This window comes from Nyctereutes procyonoides, unplaced genomic scaffold, assembly GCF_905146905.1.
Source record: "Nyctereutes procyonoides isolate TBG_1078 unplaced genomic scaffold, NYPRO_anot_genome, whole genome shotgun sequence".
Lineage (NCBI taxonomy): Eukaryota > Metazoa > Chordata > Mammalia > Carnivora > Canidae > Nyctereutes > Nyctereutes procyonoides.
In genome coordinates, this window is record NW_026575043.1 from 27,180,920 (window position 1) to 27,192,919 (window position 12,000).

Consider the following 12,000-nt stretch of genomic DNA (forward strand, 5'->3'; position numbering starts at 1 on the left):
CGTTCTTCTTAAAATTCTTGCTTACATTTCTGCCTCATCTTGTGTACACTCCGTGCCTGTATTTTTATCCCCCCATACACCTGGGGGAAATTAGCATACTCAACACACCGTTAGGTACCTGGCCTTTCATTTCAGAATGTATTCAGTTGGTAGCTGTAGATAAAAATATAAACACCTGGGGCGCCTGGGTGGCCCATTTAGTTGAGCATCCTACTCTTGGATTCAACTCAAGTCATGATCTCAGGGTCCTGGGATGGAGCCCCGCTTTGGGGTCCACACCCCACTTGAGACTCTCTCCCTCTGCCCCTTGCCCTGCTCACACTCAAGAGTGCATGCACTCTCTCTCTCTTTCTCAAATAAATAAATCTTTTTAAAAAGCGTAGAGATGTTCCTTACTCAGTTTACGGGTAGAAACTTCTATGCAAATGAGCCATCATTCATTCACCTGGTTTCCAGAGACACACATTTAAGTTGTTTCCACGTAGGACTTTCATGCATAGCCTTCGCACCCGTAAGTGCACATCCTGAAAATCCATTTAAACTGAGAAAATGAACAAAAATAATATAAAAAAATAATAATAAACCAAGAAAATGTGTTAGGTTTAGCACTGGAGCTTACTCCTCCGTGGTGATGGTAAGTCAAATATTTCCTTTTCATCTGTGGAAGTATTCATTTTTCTGGCTCTGATTAAAATTTAAAGTAATGACCTGTAAATATTGGTGTGATGACTTCTGCCAAGTTGGAAATGGAGATTGTGTTCTTCACTCTGCTAGGGGTGGGTGGGAATCTTTGGAAACTCCTTTCTCCTTTGTCTTGGTAACTTCACTTTACTGACTGGCCATATGGGGAGACCCATGGACATGATTCCCAGCCCGTTGTCTTAGCCTACCCCTCGGAACTTTAACAAATCAGTCCTTCTGTAGATGATGCGCTCCACACTGTATTTTAACACTAAGTAGGAAGGAATCATTATCTAAGAGCTTTGTGGACTGTTACCTTTGTATTTAGAATTAGAAAAGGGGAGATCCCTGGGTGGCTCGGCGGTTTGGTGCCTGCCTTTGGCCCAGGGCGCGATCCTGGAGACCCCGCATCGGGTCCTGCGCCAGGCTCCCGGCGTGGAGCCTGCTTCTCTCTCTGCCTCTCTCTCTCTCTATTATGAATAAATAAATAAAATATTTAAAAAAAGAATTAGAAAAAGAATCAAGTCCACAAGATGAATGTCCAGGAGAACCCGGGGCATCCAGAATGCTCTTTAGCTTGAGGGATGTGAGCTCACCAGTAGCAAAGCACTAGAGACTCCACTTTCTTTTCCCATTTCCTCATGATTCCTGTGCCAAGGGTCCCTAGGTCTCTGGTGAGAAAATGATCCTATATCCTCAGACATTCAGACATCATAAGCCCCGAACACTCCTAAGGTAAGAGTTACATCCACAGAAGTTCGTTAAATGGTTTCTATCATGACCTAATGGCCAGATCTTAGGCTTGGGATTTGTTCCTAATCACTTGTTACTTCACCTGGCAGCTTTGAGTTTATCATTTCCCCATTATCCAAGTTTGCCCATTGGTACAAAAGAATGAATATTTGTGATCATCAATAACTGCACTTCGCTTAGAGATCCCCCAGTGAAGTGAGTGGCCATGATTCCCATACATAGCAGGGTTACACAGTGAATACCCATCATATGATGTCTGTCTCACTACAGCCCTACGAGGAAGGCTAATTATTACATCCTCTGTTTAACAGCCAAGGCCATTGAGGCTCAGAGAAATTAACTAATGTTCCCAAAGGAGTCAGAACAAGTGAGTTGTGGAATCAGGATTCAAACTGGACTTTAAAGACTGTGCTTTCCAAAGTCAAATTAGATTTTATTAAGTAGAATCCTGAATGCATCGTTGTAAACATTTATCTTCAGTGTCCAAAGTCTTCTGAAAATCTATTCATAAAAGACTCTCTTACAGGAATTACCGTTAATATCACAGTCAGTCAACAAGATTTATAAACTACCCTTTATGTCGTACCAAGAATAATGGCAGTAACATTTTGCATTCCAGACTCCCTTTCAACTTCTCAAAGTACTATCTGTGTCTATTGATGCATTTTATTCTCCCAGAAATACTACGATTTCTCAGAGGTGAGGTGAAAGAACTTGCCTAGTCAATTATATTGTTTCCTGACCCTTCATCCATTGAAGTTTCTTTTGGGAGGAGGCCTGTATTTATGCACATGTGATTCAATTATTTTATTGAATTTTTTTTTTAGGTAGAAGAGTAAGTTTTTGTTGTAACAAACCATATATTCTAGATCTGTTTTTAAAATTAATCACTTGCCCCTTTCCTCCTGCCCCTCCCTTTTTCCTGTTTCTGAAGTTGTTCATGCTAATGGATTCGTATGTAATCTTCCACTCCCGACTATGGAAATCCATACATCAAAGACAACGTTGTAGACTGAGTCATGTAGTAAAAGGTACCTTCTCCAGGAAGTCAGGAAGTATGGTCTTCACAAATTTTGGCATAGGAACCCATCCAAGGGGATCCCTGGGTGGCTCAGCGGTTTAGCGCCTTCCTTTGTCCCAGGGCACGATCCTGGAGACCCGGGATCAAGTCCATGTTGGGCTCCCGGCATGGAGCCTGCTCCTCCCTCTGCCTGTGTCTCTGCCTCTCTGTCTTTCTCTGTGTCTCTCATGAATAAATAAATAAAATCTTTAAAAAAAAAAAAAAGGAACCCATCCGAGATTCTCCCACTGGCCCTAGCGTCTAGTCCTGCCTTTCTTATTCATCCTCTGCCTGAATTCCTCTTCCCAGAGAGATGCCTCCCATCCTGACCATCAACAAAGTAGGCTCCCGGGACTAATGGGCACTGGATTAGTTTGCTATGTTCCCAGTTTGTCACGCACTTGACACACTATCTGTTCAACAGAACACATGAAAATCATGAGCCAAACCCACTCTGTCACCCGAGCCAGTTGCCCATCAATTTCTACCAATGATATTTTATGGCTCGTAAGGATGACTTTATAAGAACCCGAAGCTGGGAGTGAAGTGTTTGTGCACACAGTACTCCCTGATACAGATGGAGCACACCTTCTTTTACTCCCTTCCTGCCATTCCCCTGACAGTGTAACAGTGTCTATTGGTCTCTGTCCTAAAATCGTTTTACGATCATTTAACTTACACCCGCATCACATCAATTTTGACATCACAATGTGATTTGCATTGATTCGAAACTGCCATCGCGATGAGCTCACAACTATGTCAAAACCTCTGTTGAGTAAATAAAGAACTGATTTTGAATGTGGGGAATGATGTAGGATGGAAAGATCACGGAAGGAGACCAGAAACAATACAAGCTCAGTAGGGAAATTTTAGACATCAAACTTTAAAAAAAAAAAAAAAAAAAAACAAAATACCAAAGGTCACTAGTCTCCCACATCAAATGCACAATTTGTTTTAAACAAATCCATTTCAGTCTGAGTCTTGAAACAAGTCTAAAATATGTGATTTTGCTAAGAAGATTCTAGGATGATTTTAAATTTGTTGTTTTTAAGAAGCGAAGGAGGAACTGTTTTGGATGTCAGAGGAGGGAGGGGAGAAAGAATTTCTTCTCTGTCCCTCCTTCAGCACATGAATTTCAGCTTACCCCAAGCCATGGACGCCTGATCTTGAGCTGAAAAATTCCAAAATCATTCTCATTTGCAGACTTAAGATGCCACCAGAGGGACAAAGTGGGCTCCAAAATGTGGCTCTGTGTCACCTTTTAGGGGGCTGACAGCCCCTTTTCTCTCAAGGAAGGCTGGCTGGGACACCCAGAACTTGCCCAACATGTGACATCTGCATTTATGTTGGCAACAGTTCCACAAGGGGGTGAGGTTTGGGCAAAGGTGGGTGGAATCAGCAATGCATAGGTCACCCATCTCATCCTGTCTGAAGAAGGCGGATGGAGACGGAAGGTTTTCAGGCTGAGTTCCCGCCGACCTTAACTGGAAATAACTTGCTCTCTTTCACATCTGCAGCTGTGTCCTCCTCAGGGAGTTGTCCAACTCAATGTGATTTTAAACATCTGTCAGCTAAATCAGAGCTCCAAATTTAGCACTCGGGAACATTATGTGGATTTGCGATGCTCGCTGGAGAACACGGATCCATAAACCAAGCTCACATGAGACAGCCGGGTGGTATTCTGGTTGGCAGTTTCATCTATGACACATTTAATTTTCCCACACATTTATGAACATTATGTAGAGGGAAAGAGTGACCATTTCCCTGAAAACGGCTTCCGAATGGCCGCGAGATCAATACCCGAATGGAAAGTCTTTACACTGGGAACACTCAGTTTTCCTATCCAATCACTTGCCTGGAATTAAAAAATATTCCCAATAGAGTCATTTTATCTGCATTTCCTGACACTCTATCCTCTACCCTGAGCTGCCTTTCTGGTCCAGCTACCACTTGGCTCCATCCTGGAGGGAGGTAACTTCTGCATAGAGTCGTGGTCCGTGGTTGCCATCTCTGAAGACATCTAGCAAGTGGAAAATCATCCTTTTCCTCCACTGGGCTGATGCTTCTGAAGACACGTGCTGTTGTTGGAGAGTCACGAAGTGAGGCCTTTGTTCTGAGACTCTCTTTTGGGCTGAGGGCAATACCCCTGAAGGATTGCCTGCCAATCCTTAGTCCAGAGGGGGTTTGTAACCTATCCCATCAGGTCCTGAGATCATGGCGCCCTTGAGGGCAAGACAGCCTTGCGGTTCAGTGTGGGCTCCCTCCAGGTGATCTACCGCAGTGGACTAAAGCTGGTGAGTTCGCTTTCCTCGGGTTAGTACCACATCTCACAGCTTCCAGAGTCCAGTCCCGCAGATGGAGCTCGTTACCCCCTCCCCAAAGCTCTCCAGACAGCTGGCATGCCTCTCATCTGGTACCGACATGTGGTATCGTTAGGGAGTATCCTCAGATACCACTGAGCACTCTCAGGGGGGCAGAAACAGCATTTGATGCGTCCTGCATGCCCAAGGGCGGTAGACGATGGCCAACTGACGTGTTATAGACAGACGACTGGCACTAGTCTGAACAGCTTAGGAAGATATTGTCTAGAAGCAAGGAAAGGTGGTCTAGGCACAGGTGAGAGGCAGGAGGAGAGGCCTCACAGAGGCGCCCTGGACCATCCCAAATGGATCGCAGCTGTTTGGGGAACTGGGTCAATGCTCAGTTCTCTTGCTACTGGAGGGAGGACAGTCCTCTGGCTGAGGTGCCTGAGCCCAGGTGCCGGCAGTTCGGGGCTAGGACACAAAGAGAAGAGCATCCCCACGGGGTTGTTTGAAGGGGCTGAGCAGGTTGTGGTTCCCACTTCCTAATGTCTTCCTTTTGCCCCCCCCACCCCGAAACTGGATTGGCTGACATGTACTCCTTGATAGAGGAAGGCCTTGATTCTTCTCTCCGTTTGTCCACTTCTGGGATGACACGCTCGCCCCACCAAGGTCGTCGATAGTTAAGGCCTGAGACTGTAGCATGAGACGGATCGGGGTTCAAGTCCCAGTGAGGAAGACATTAGGGTGGACGCTCCTGAGAAAGTTACCCCACATCTCGGGGCCAAGGTATTAGGTAACTGTAAGGATTATACAAGCCCATGTGAGTAAAGTCTCTGGGCAAAGGTTCCACGTAGAGTCTCGATTATCATCGTTACTGTAAGTAGTTTGGACTCTTGTTTGCAAGTGATAAGAACAAGCCCACCGGCTTCATCAAAACATACGTGTGTGTCTCCTAGACACCAGCAGTGGGGATGTACCCGGGCCCTGGGGAGGCATGGTCGCCTCCGCCCTGCTCTGCACAGGGGAAACCGTCCACTTGGCTCCTGAATCGACAAGGTGCAGATTGAGCTGCCCCCAGAGGAGCCCAAGACGAGTGTTATTTTCCTGGCGTTCCTCTGTCGGGGGATGAGGGAGGTTGGCTCCCCTTGAATCCGGCGCTAGTCCTGCTCATTCAGCTGCAGCCGTGGTTAGGCACAGGTGGAGACAAGGTCACGACTACACGGAGGACGCCTCCCCTGCAGGCCCATTACTGGGTCGGGGGGCGGTCATCACAGGGTGGGCAGATGCTGCAAGAGCTCCCCTCAAGCCATCATGAGGATGGAAATGGGATATTTAGAAATGTGTGAAATGGACTTTGGCGTGGAAGGAAGAAACCCCGGCCGAGTATTGCATGTAGGTCATAATCATAATGACATTCATTTCTGAGGGTGAAGATTTACAGGGAGCATAATAAAGAAATGGTTTTCATGTTATGGTGATGAGTTTTTAATGCCCTTTGAGTTCATAACAAAGTTTTGTTTAACGTGCAAAGCTCCCGCAAGGATTAATAACCCTGGAGCCTTTGCCACCTAACACCTTAGTGAGGATTAGCTGGAGCTGGCCCAGAGCCAGGCCCCGGGGGACAGATCCAGGCCTGGACGGGAGGACGCGGGAGCGGCAAGGACCAAGGGCACCGGAGTCAGGCTTCCATTCTTCGCAGGGTATGGATGCGAAGGCCCCTGCTCCTGGAGAGGCAGGAAGCTGGCTTCAAATTCGGCATCCTCAGTCGTATTTTCACAGGACGTCGGTGAGTTCCAGGCCGGAGGAAGGGCAGCTAGCCACCCGAGAACTCCTTTGGTGATCAGAGGGCATCAGGGGCATCACGAGAGGATGCCACACGGTTTTCAGGGCCAGGCGGCTGCGAATTTCCAGAGGTCCCCCCAGACGTCCTATGGAACCACATCTACGACGCAGATGCTCCCCAGCCCGGCACAGTGGAGCCCGTGAAGAACTCTGGGCGCAGCTTCCACCTCTGGATGCAGCGGAGAAGCCGGGGACGGTCTGTCCACGTGGCCTTCGGCACCTCCCTTCCTTCAGCCAGAACGTCAGTGCGCTGCTCCTTCTAACGCCTCCCTCAGGGATAGGGGAGGACAGATGGCCACGGTCATGTTCAAGCCAAAGACCGATGAAGCAACTCTTGCCCCCTACTCCAGAGACAGCCCTGCGCCCCTGGCCTGGCCGGGGCCTGGGCTCTGAAGTGAGATCATCTGCAGCCCGGTCGCGGAGGAGAAGCGCTCTTTGTGGGATTGCTCAAGCTGGCTGTCCCGAGCCATCGCCCAAATGCTGCCGTAAACACTCTATCTTCAGCAAAGCTGTACACGGCCAGAGCTCCAGGAGGATTCAGGGCAGCCTGAGGGCTTTGGGTGAGCGTTCAAGGCCCAGGCGGGAGAAGACCCAGCATTCTGGCAACAGAGACCCTTCCTTTCTGCTCCGCCTGTGGCTATGGTCGACGCCGCTAACTCGTGTGGTCTCAGCAGTGTTTGGCCACAGCCACGGGCCTGCGGTCTGTGACGTGCAGACCTGCCGAGTTCTCGGGGGCCGTCGTCTCCTTGAAGTCCCCCGTAACCAGGCCCCACCCGGTGCCCGCCAGTGGGCTAGGAGCGGGGCACAGAAGGCGGACTCAGATCAGTCCTCACCCAAGGTATGTCGAGTCCAGACGGGGGGGGGGGGGGAATGCCCCAGGAGGCAACGACAGCGCAGGGGGCCCACGCCCATAGGGTTAAGGACAGGGTGCCGGACACGGCTCATGACACTCAATGGCATCATAATGGGCCAGAGAAGGTGTCTCGCAGCAAAGACCAGACATGCAGAGTCCTACAGGAACGTGCGGACATGGGCCGGTGAGGGTGGGAAGCAGACCCGCAGGCCGCAGGCCCCTGCATGGCCCCGGGCCCGCCTCTGTCCCGACGCCCAGCTGCCCCTGGGTGTCCCCGGGAAGGGCAGGCGCCATGGGCAGCTGGACACACAGAAGTGAAAACAAAGGCTTTCGTCCAGAGATTATTATAAAACCTGACTCTCTGGCGGCTCAGAGGACCGTGTGAGCTGGGTGCCGGAACTCTCCAGAGCCACCTGGAGAGTGCTTCGGATCCCGGGGGCCTGTCTTGTGCAGGTAGACAGGAGGAGGGAGAAATTCGGCACAATGGGCCAGAGGGAGAAGAGGGAACAGAGGGAACAGGTCTGCAGGGGGAGGTGACGGAAATGGGAGGAGCCCCCGAGCGCTGATTCAAACGTGGAGGGTGGAGATGCATGACGTCATAGGGGTTCCCCTATGATTGGAACCCCTGTTTGTAGGATTGCAGAGCTGCACCCAGAGAAACGAAGCGAGAACCTGACTACTACGATGCTGGGCATGTGCCAGGCATATTCACCAGGATAATAAAAGTTAATAAAAGTGAAGTGACTGTTTCAAATTTCTCTGGTTACCTGTAAAGGAAGCAGAGACACGCAGGGCTTAGATGAATTGTCCAAGGGCTCACGGCTGCCTCGTTCTTCCCCATATGACCCGTGAGGCCTACCGCATGTCAGGTGTCGTGCGTGGGACACCGGCGGAGCCAAACCCTAGATGGCGGTTATCCGGGCTTCATTTATATTCTCTTCGGTACATAGGTCAGAGGCATCGGTCACCCACACCTTCAGGAGGGCCCGGAAGAGCGTCTCATCTCCTGATAACGGCCTGCATCTCTTCCCCGAATATGCAAGCATTTGATCAACTACAAAATATGGAGGAAATAGTTTGTCCTCAAAAGATAAAGCTCTCGTGGACTTCAGGTTTGCAGCTTTTAAAGCAATCAAGACTGGCAAAACAAAGCAAATTGAACGAGGTCGAGTGCATTTTACTATATTATCCTCTGAGATTATCGTCCGTTTTGTTAGACTCGTTAGCATCTAGCTAGTTAGCAAACTTATATGCCTCCCTCACAAATTATATTTTTAGGACGATGATCTTGGGTCATTAAAGTTTGGGTTAATGAAGTTGCCTGAGGATTATTCCCAAGGAACTCTAAATCGGAGGATACAAAAGAGCGGTCCTCGACGAACCCCACCTTTGGTTATGTTTGGTTTGGCTTGCATGCTGTTGGCCCACACAAGAGCCTTAAGACTTTTGAATTAATCCACCACACTTAATAATCAGGAGAAAAAAAATATATTATCTTGAATGTATATAATATAATATATTTATATAATTGTATTATATTTTCAGGAGAAAATATATATATTATCTTGATTATATATGTAATATATTTATATAATTGTATTGCATTATAATATTATATATTATAAATAATATAATATTTTCAGGAGAAAATATATATTATCTTGATTATATATAATATATATTATCTTGATTATATTGATTAATATTAATAGTAATTAATATATTATACTATATATAATTAATTAATATATTAGTATATTATATAATAATTGATTAATATAATATAAATTAATGTACTATATTAATTAAGATTAAATTATATCTTGATATATATATATATATTATACGATTCTACTTAGCATAGTACTTCTATGTCCAAGTGATATATATATATATATTATAAGATTCTACTTAGCATAGTACTTCCTATGTCCCAAGTGAAATAAATCAGAGAAAGACAAATACTATAGCACGTCACTTATATGTGGAATCTAAGAAGCAAATAGATAAACAAGTAACAACACAAAACCAGAAAAAGACTCATAAATACAGAGAACAAACCAATGATTGCCAGAGAGGAGGGGGTCAGGGCGACAGGCAAAATAGGTGAAGGGGATGAAGAGTTACGAACTTCCAGCCATAAAATAAATCAGGCACGAGGATCACAAGCACGGCACGGGGAATATAGTCAATAATACGTAATGATACTGCGCGGTGACGGAAACCACACTTACCATGGCGAGCGTATTGTAACGTATCCAACGGTCAACTCTCCACGCTATACACCAGAAGCTGATACAACATCGTGTGTCAACGACACTTCAGGTAAAAGTTTTTTAAGATTCCCATGTGCGTGTAAAAAATATAATTAAAATCGTACACTTTTCTCCCGTTAAAAAAAAAAAATTAAGAATGTAGCTTCTACACAACCCGAGGTTCTCAGGGTCTCACTCACAGGCAGCCTGGCCTGGCGAGGGCTGTATACAGGTGGCGTCTTCAGGGAGAACAAGCCCACATCACAGCCCGCCTCACCCCCTGCACCCACCTGCTTCGTGTACTTACACATGCGAAGCCTTTGCTGGCATTTGAGTTCACAGCCTCCGCTCCCTCCCAGGGGTCACAATCTTTGCCGAGCAGTGGACACTTCCAGCCACTTGTCTGCAGGCATTGGCTCCAGCGTGGTTCTGGGGGTCAGTGGATTCAAGTAAAATGTGCGCCTCTCGGCCGAATCTGCAGCCTTGCCCCCCGCGCTCCCGGCGTGTCTGGGAAGGGAGGACGCGGAGTTCAAATGGGTCTCAGCCCCTCCAGGACCCCATGGCCCTCGCCAGGGGCAGAAGCATGCAAGTGATGACAACGGTTTGTCTGATTGTTATGGCGAGTCATGGCAGCACGAAGGTGGGGGCCACTAGTTCTAGACTGGGGGTGGGGGGAGCTTCCAGGAATGTAATAGAGCAAACGGTAACGGAGCTGGATGCTCAGGATCCAACCAGGAAAGCAGGAAACACTCTTAAGTCGGGGAAGTGGAGCGGCTTCGCACTGCAGGTTGGTAACCTGGGGTGCGGTGTCTTCGAAACAGGACCCCAAGTTTCTCTGATGCCTCTCGCTGAGGGCGGTGGCCTGTACCCCCAGCTTCCCCATACCCCGGATCCGGGGCGGGGTGAGTGTTTCGAGCAACAGAGAAGGTGGAAAGTGACGGGTACCACTTGAGGGGCGCGGGTGGGCTGCCGTCCGCTGGGCCGCGGTGCCCGGGAGGCGTGGGGGCTCAGGTGGGCAGTCCCGGCTCTGAGCCGGCCCAGCCCCCGCTGTCCCGTCTCCCCCAGGTGGTTTGCCTTCCCCGCTGAGGCCCCACCAACCAACCACCCTGGCTGGGCCTTTCCAAACTCCTGGCGCACAGTGGCGGTTTGAAGCCACCGAACTGGGGGAGAACTTGTTACCGAGACACAACGGCAAGAACGGTAAGTTACGGTAAGTTACGCAGTTGCTAAGAAGCCAGACAAGACGGGTTGGCAGCGAGGAGCCTGGGGATCTGCAACAGCAGGGAACACGGTGCTGCTGTCTCCGGGCCGGAGGGACAGAGACTAGTCGGTATGAGTGAGCCTCGGGGTTCAGGGTCGCCAGCAGAAGGCAGAACCTGGCAGGCCTTCCAGAAAGAAGAAACACAGCCAGGACTGAAGCTACTACCCAAAGACCAAGGGACGGAGTAGATTGCTGTCTTCTTCCTGCCTCCACCTCCTCTGCTATGGCCTCCCGTTGGCCTAACGCAGCCAGAAGGCCAGAAAACCCAGCCTGCCGGGTCAGTCCCTCCAGGACAGGACAGAGAAGAGGAAGACAAAAACGGATGAGTGGGTGAGCGTAGGCCTTGGGCTCAGGGCGTGACCTCCGGGTTCCCGCAGGGAGCCTGCTTCTCCCTCTGCCTGGGTCTCTGCCCCTCTCTCTGTGTCTCTCATATTCATGATATGAGAAAATATCATCTTTTTAAAAAAATGAATGAGGGGAACAGGCCCGGGATTAGCACACTGGGTACTGAAGACTGAGTAGGTCACAAGACACCTAAAGAAGGATGACATTTCAGACAGAAGGAGCAACAGAGGCACGAAGGTGCATGCTCGTACTCAGGAAACTTCCAGGAGCTCCCGTGGTTGAGATGTACCTTGCATTTGGGGTGGAATAGAGTCAGTAGAACTTCTCATCCCTATTGTATGGACAAGAAAACGGAAACTCAGGACTGTAGATGGAATGTCTGTGTCCCTCACCCCAAATTCATAGGATGGTGTTTGGAGGTGAGGGTTTGGGGAGACAATTAGGTCATAAATGTGGAACCTCCATCAGTGCAATCAGGACCCTTGTAACAGAGAGCCTAGAAAGTTCCTTTGTCCCGCTTGCCACGTGAAGACAGTGGAAATATGGCCATCGTGATGACACAGGATGCAGGTCCTCACCAGACACCGGCCAGCCCCTTGATCTTGGACTTCCTGCCCTGCAGAACTGTGAGAAATAAATTTCTGTTG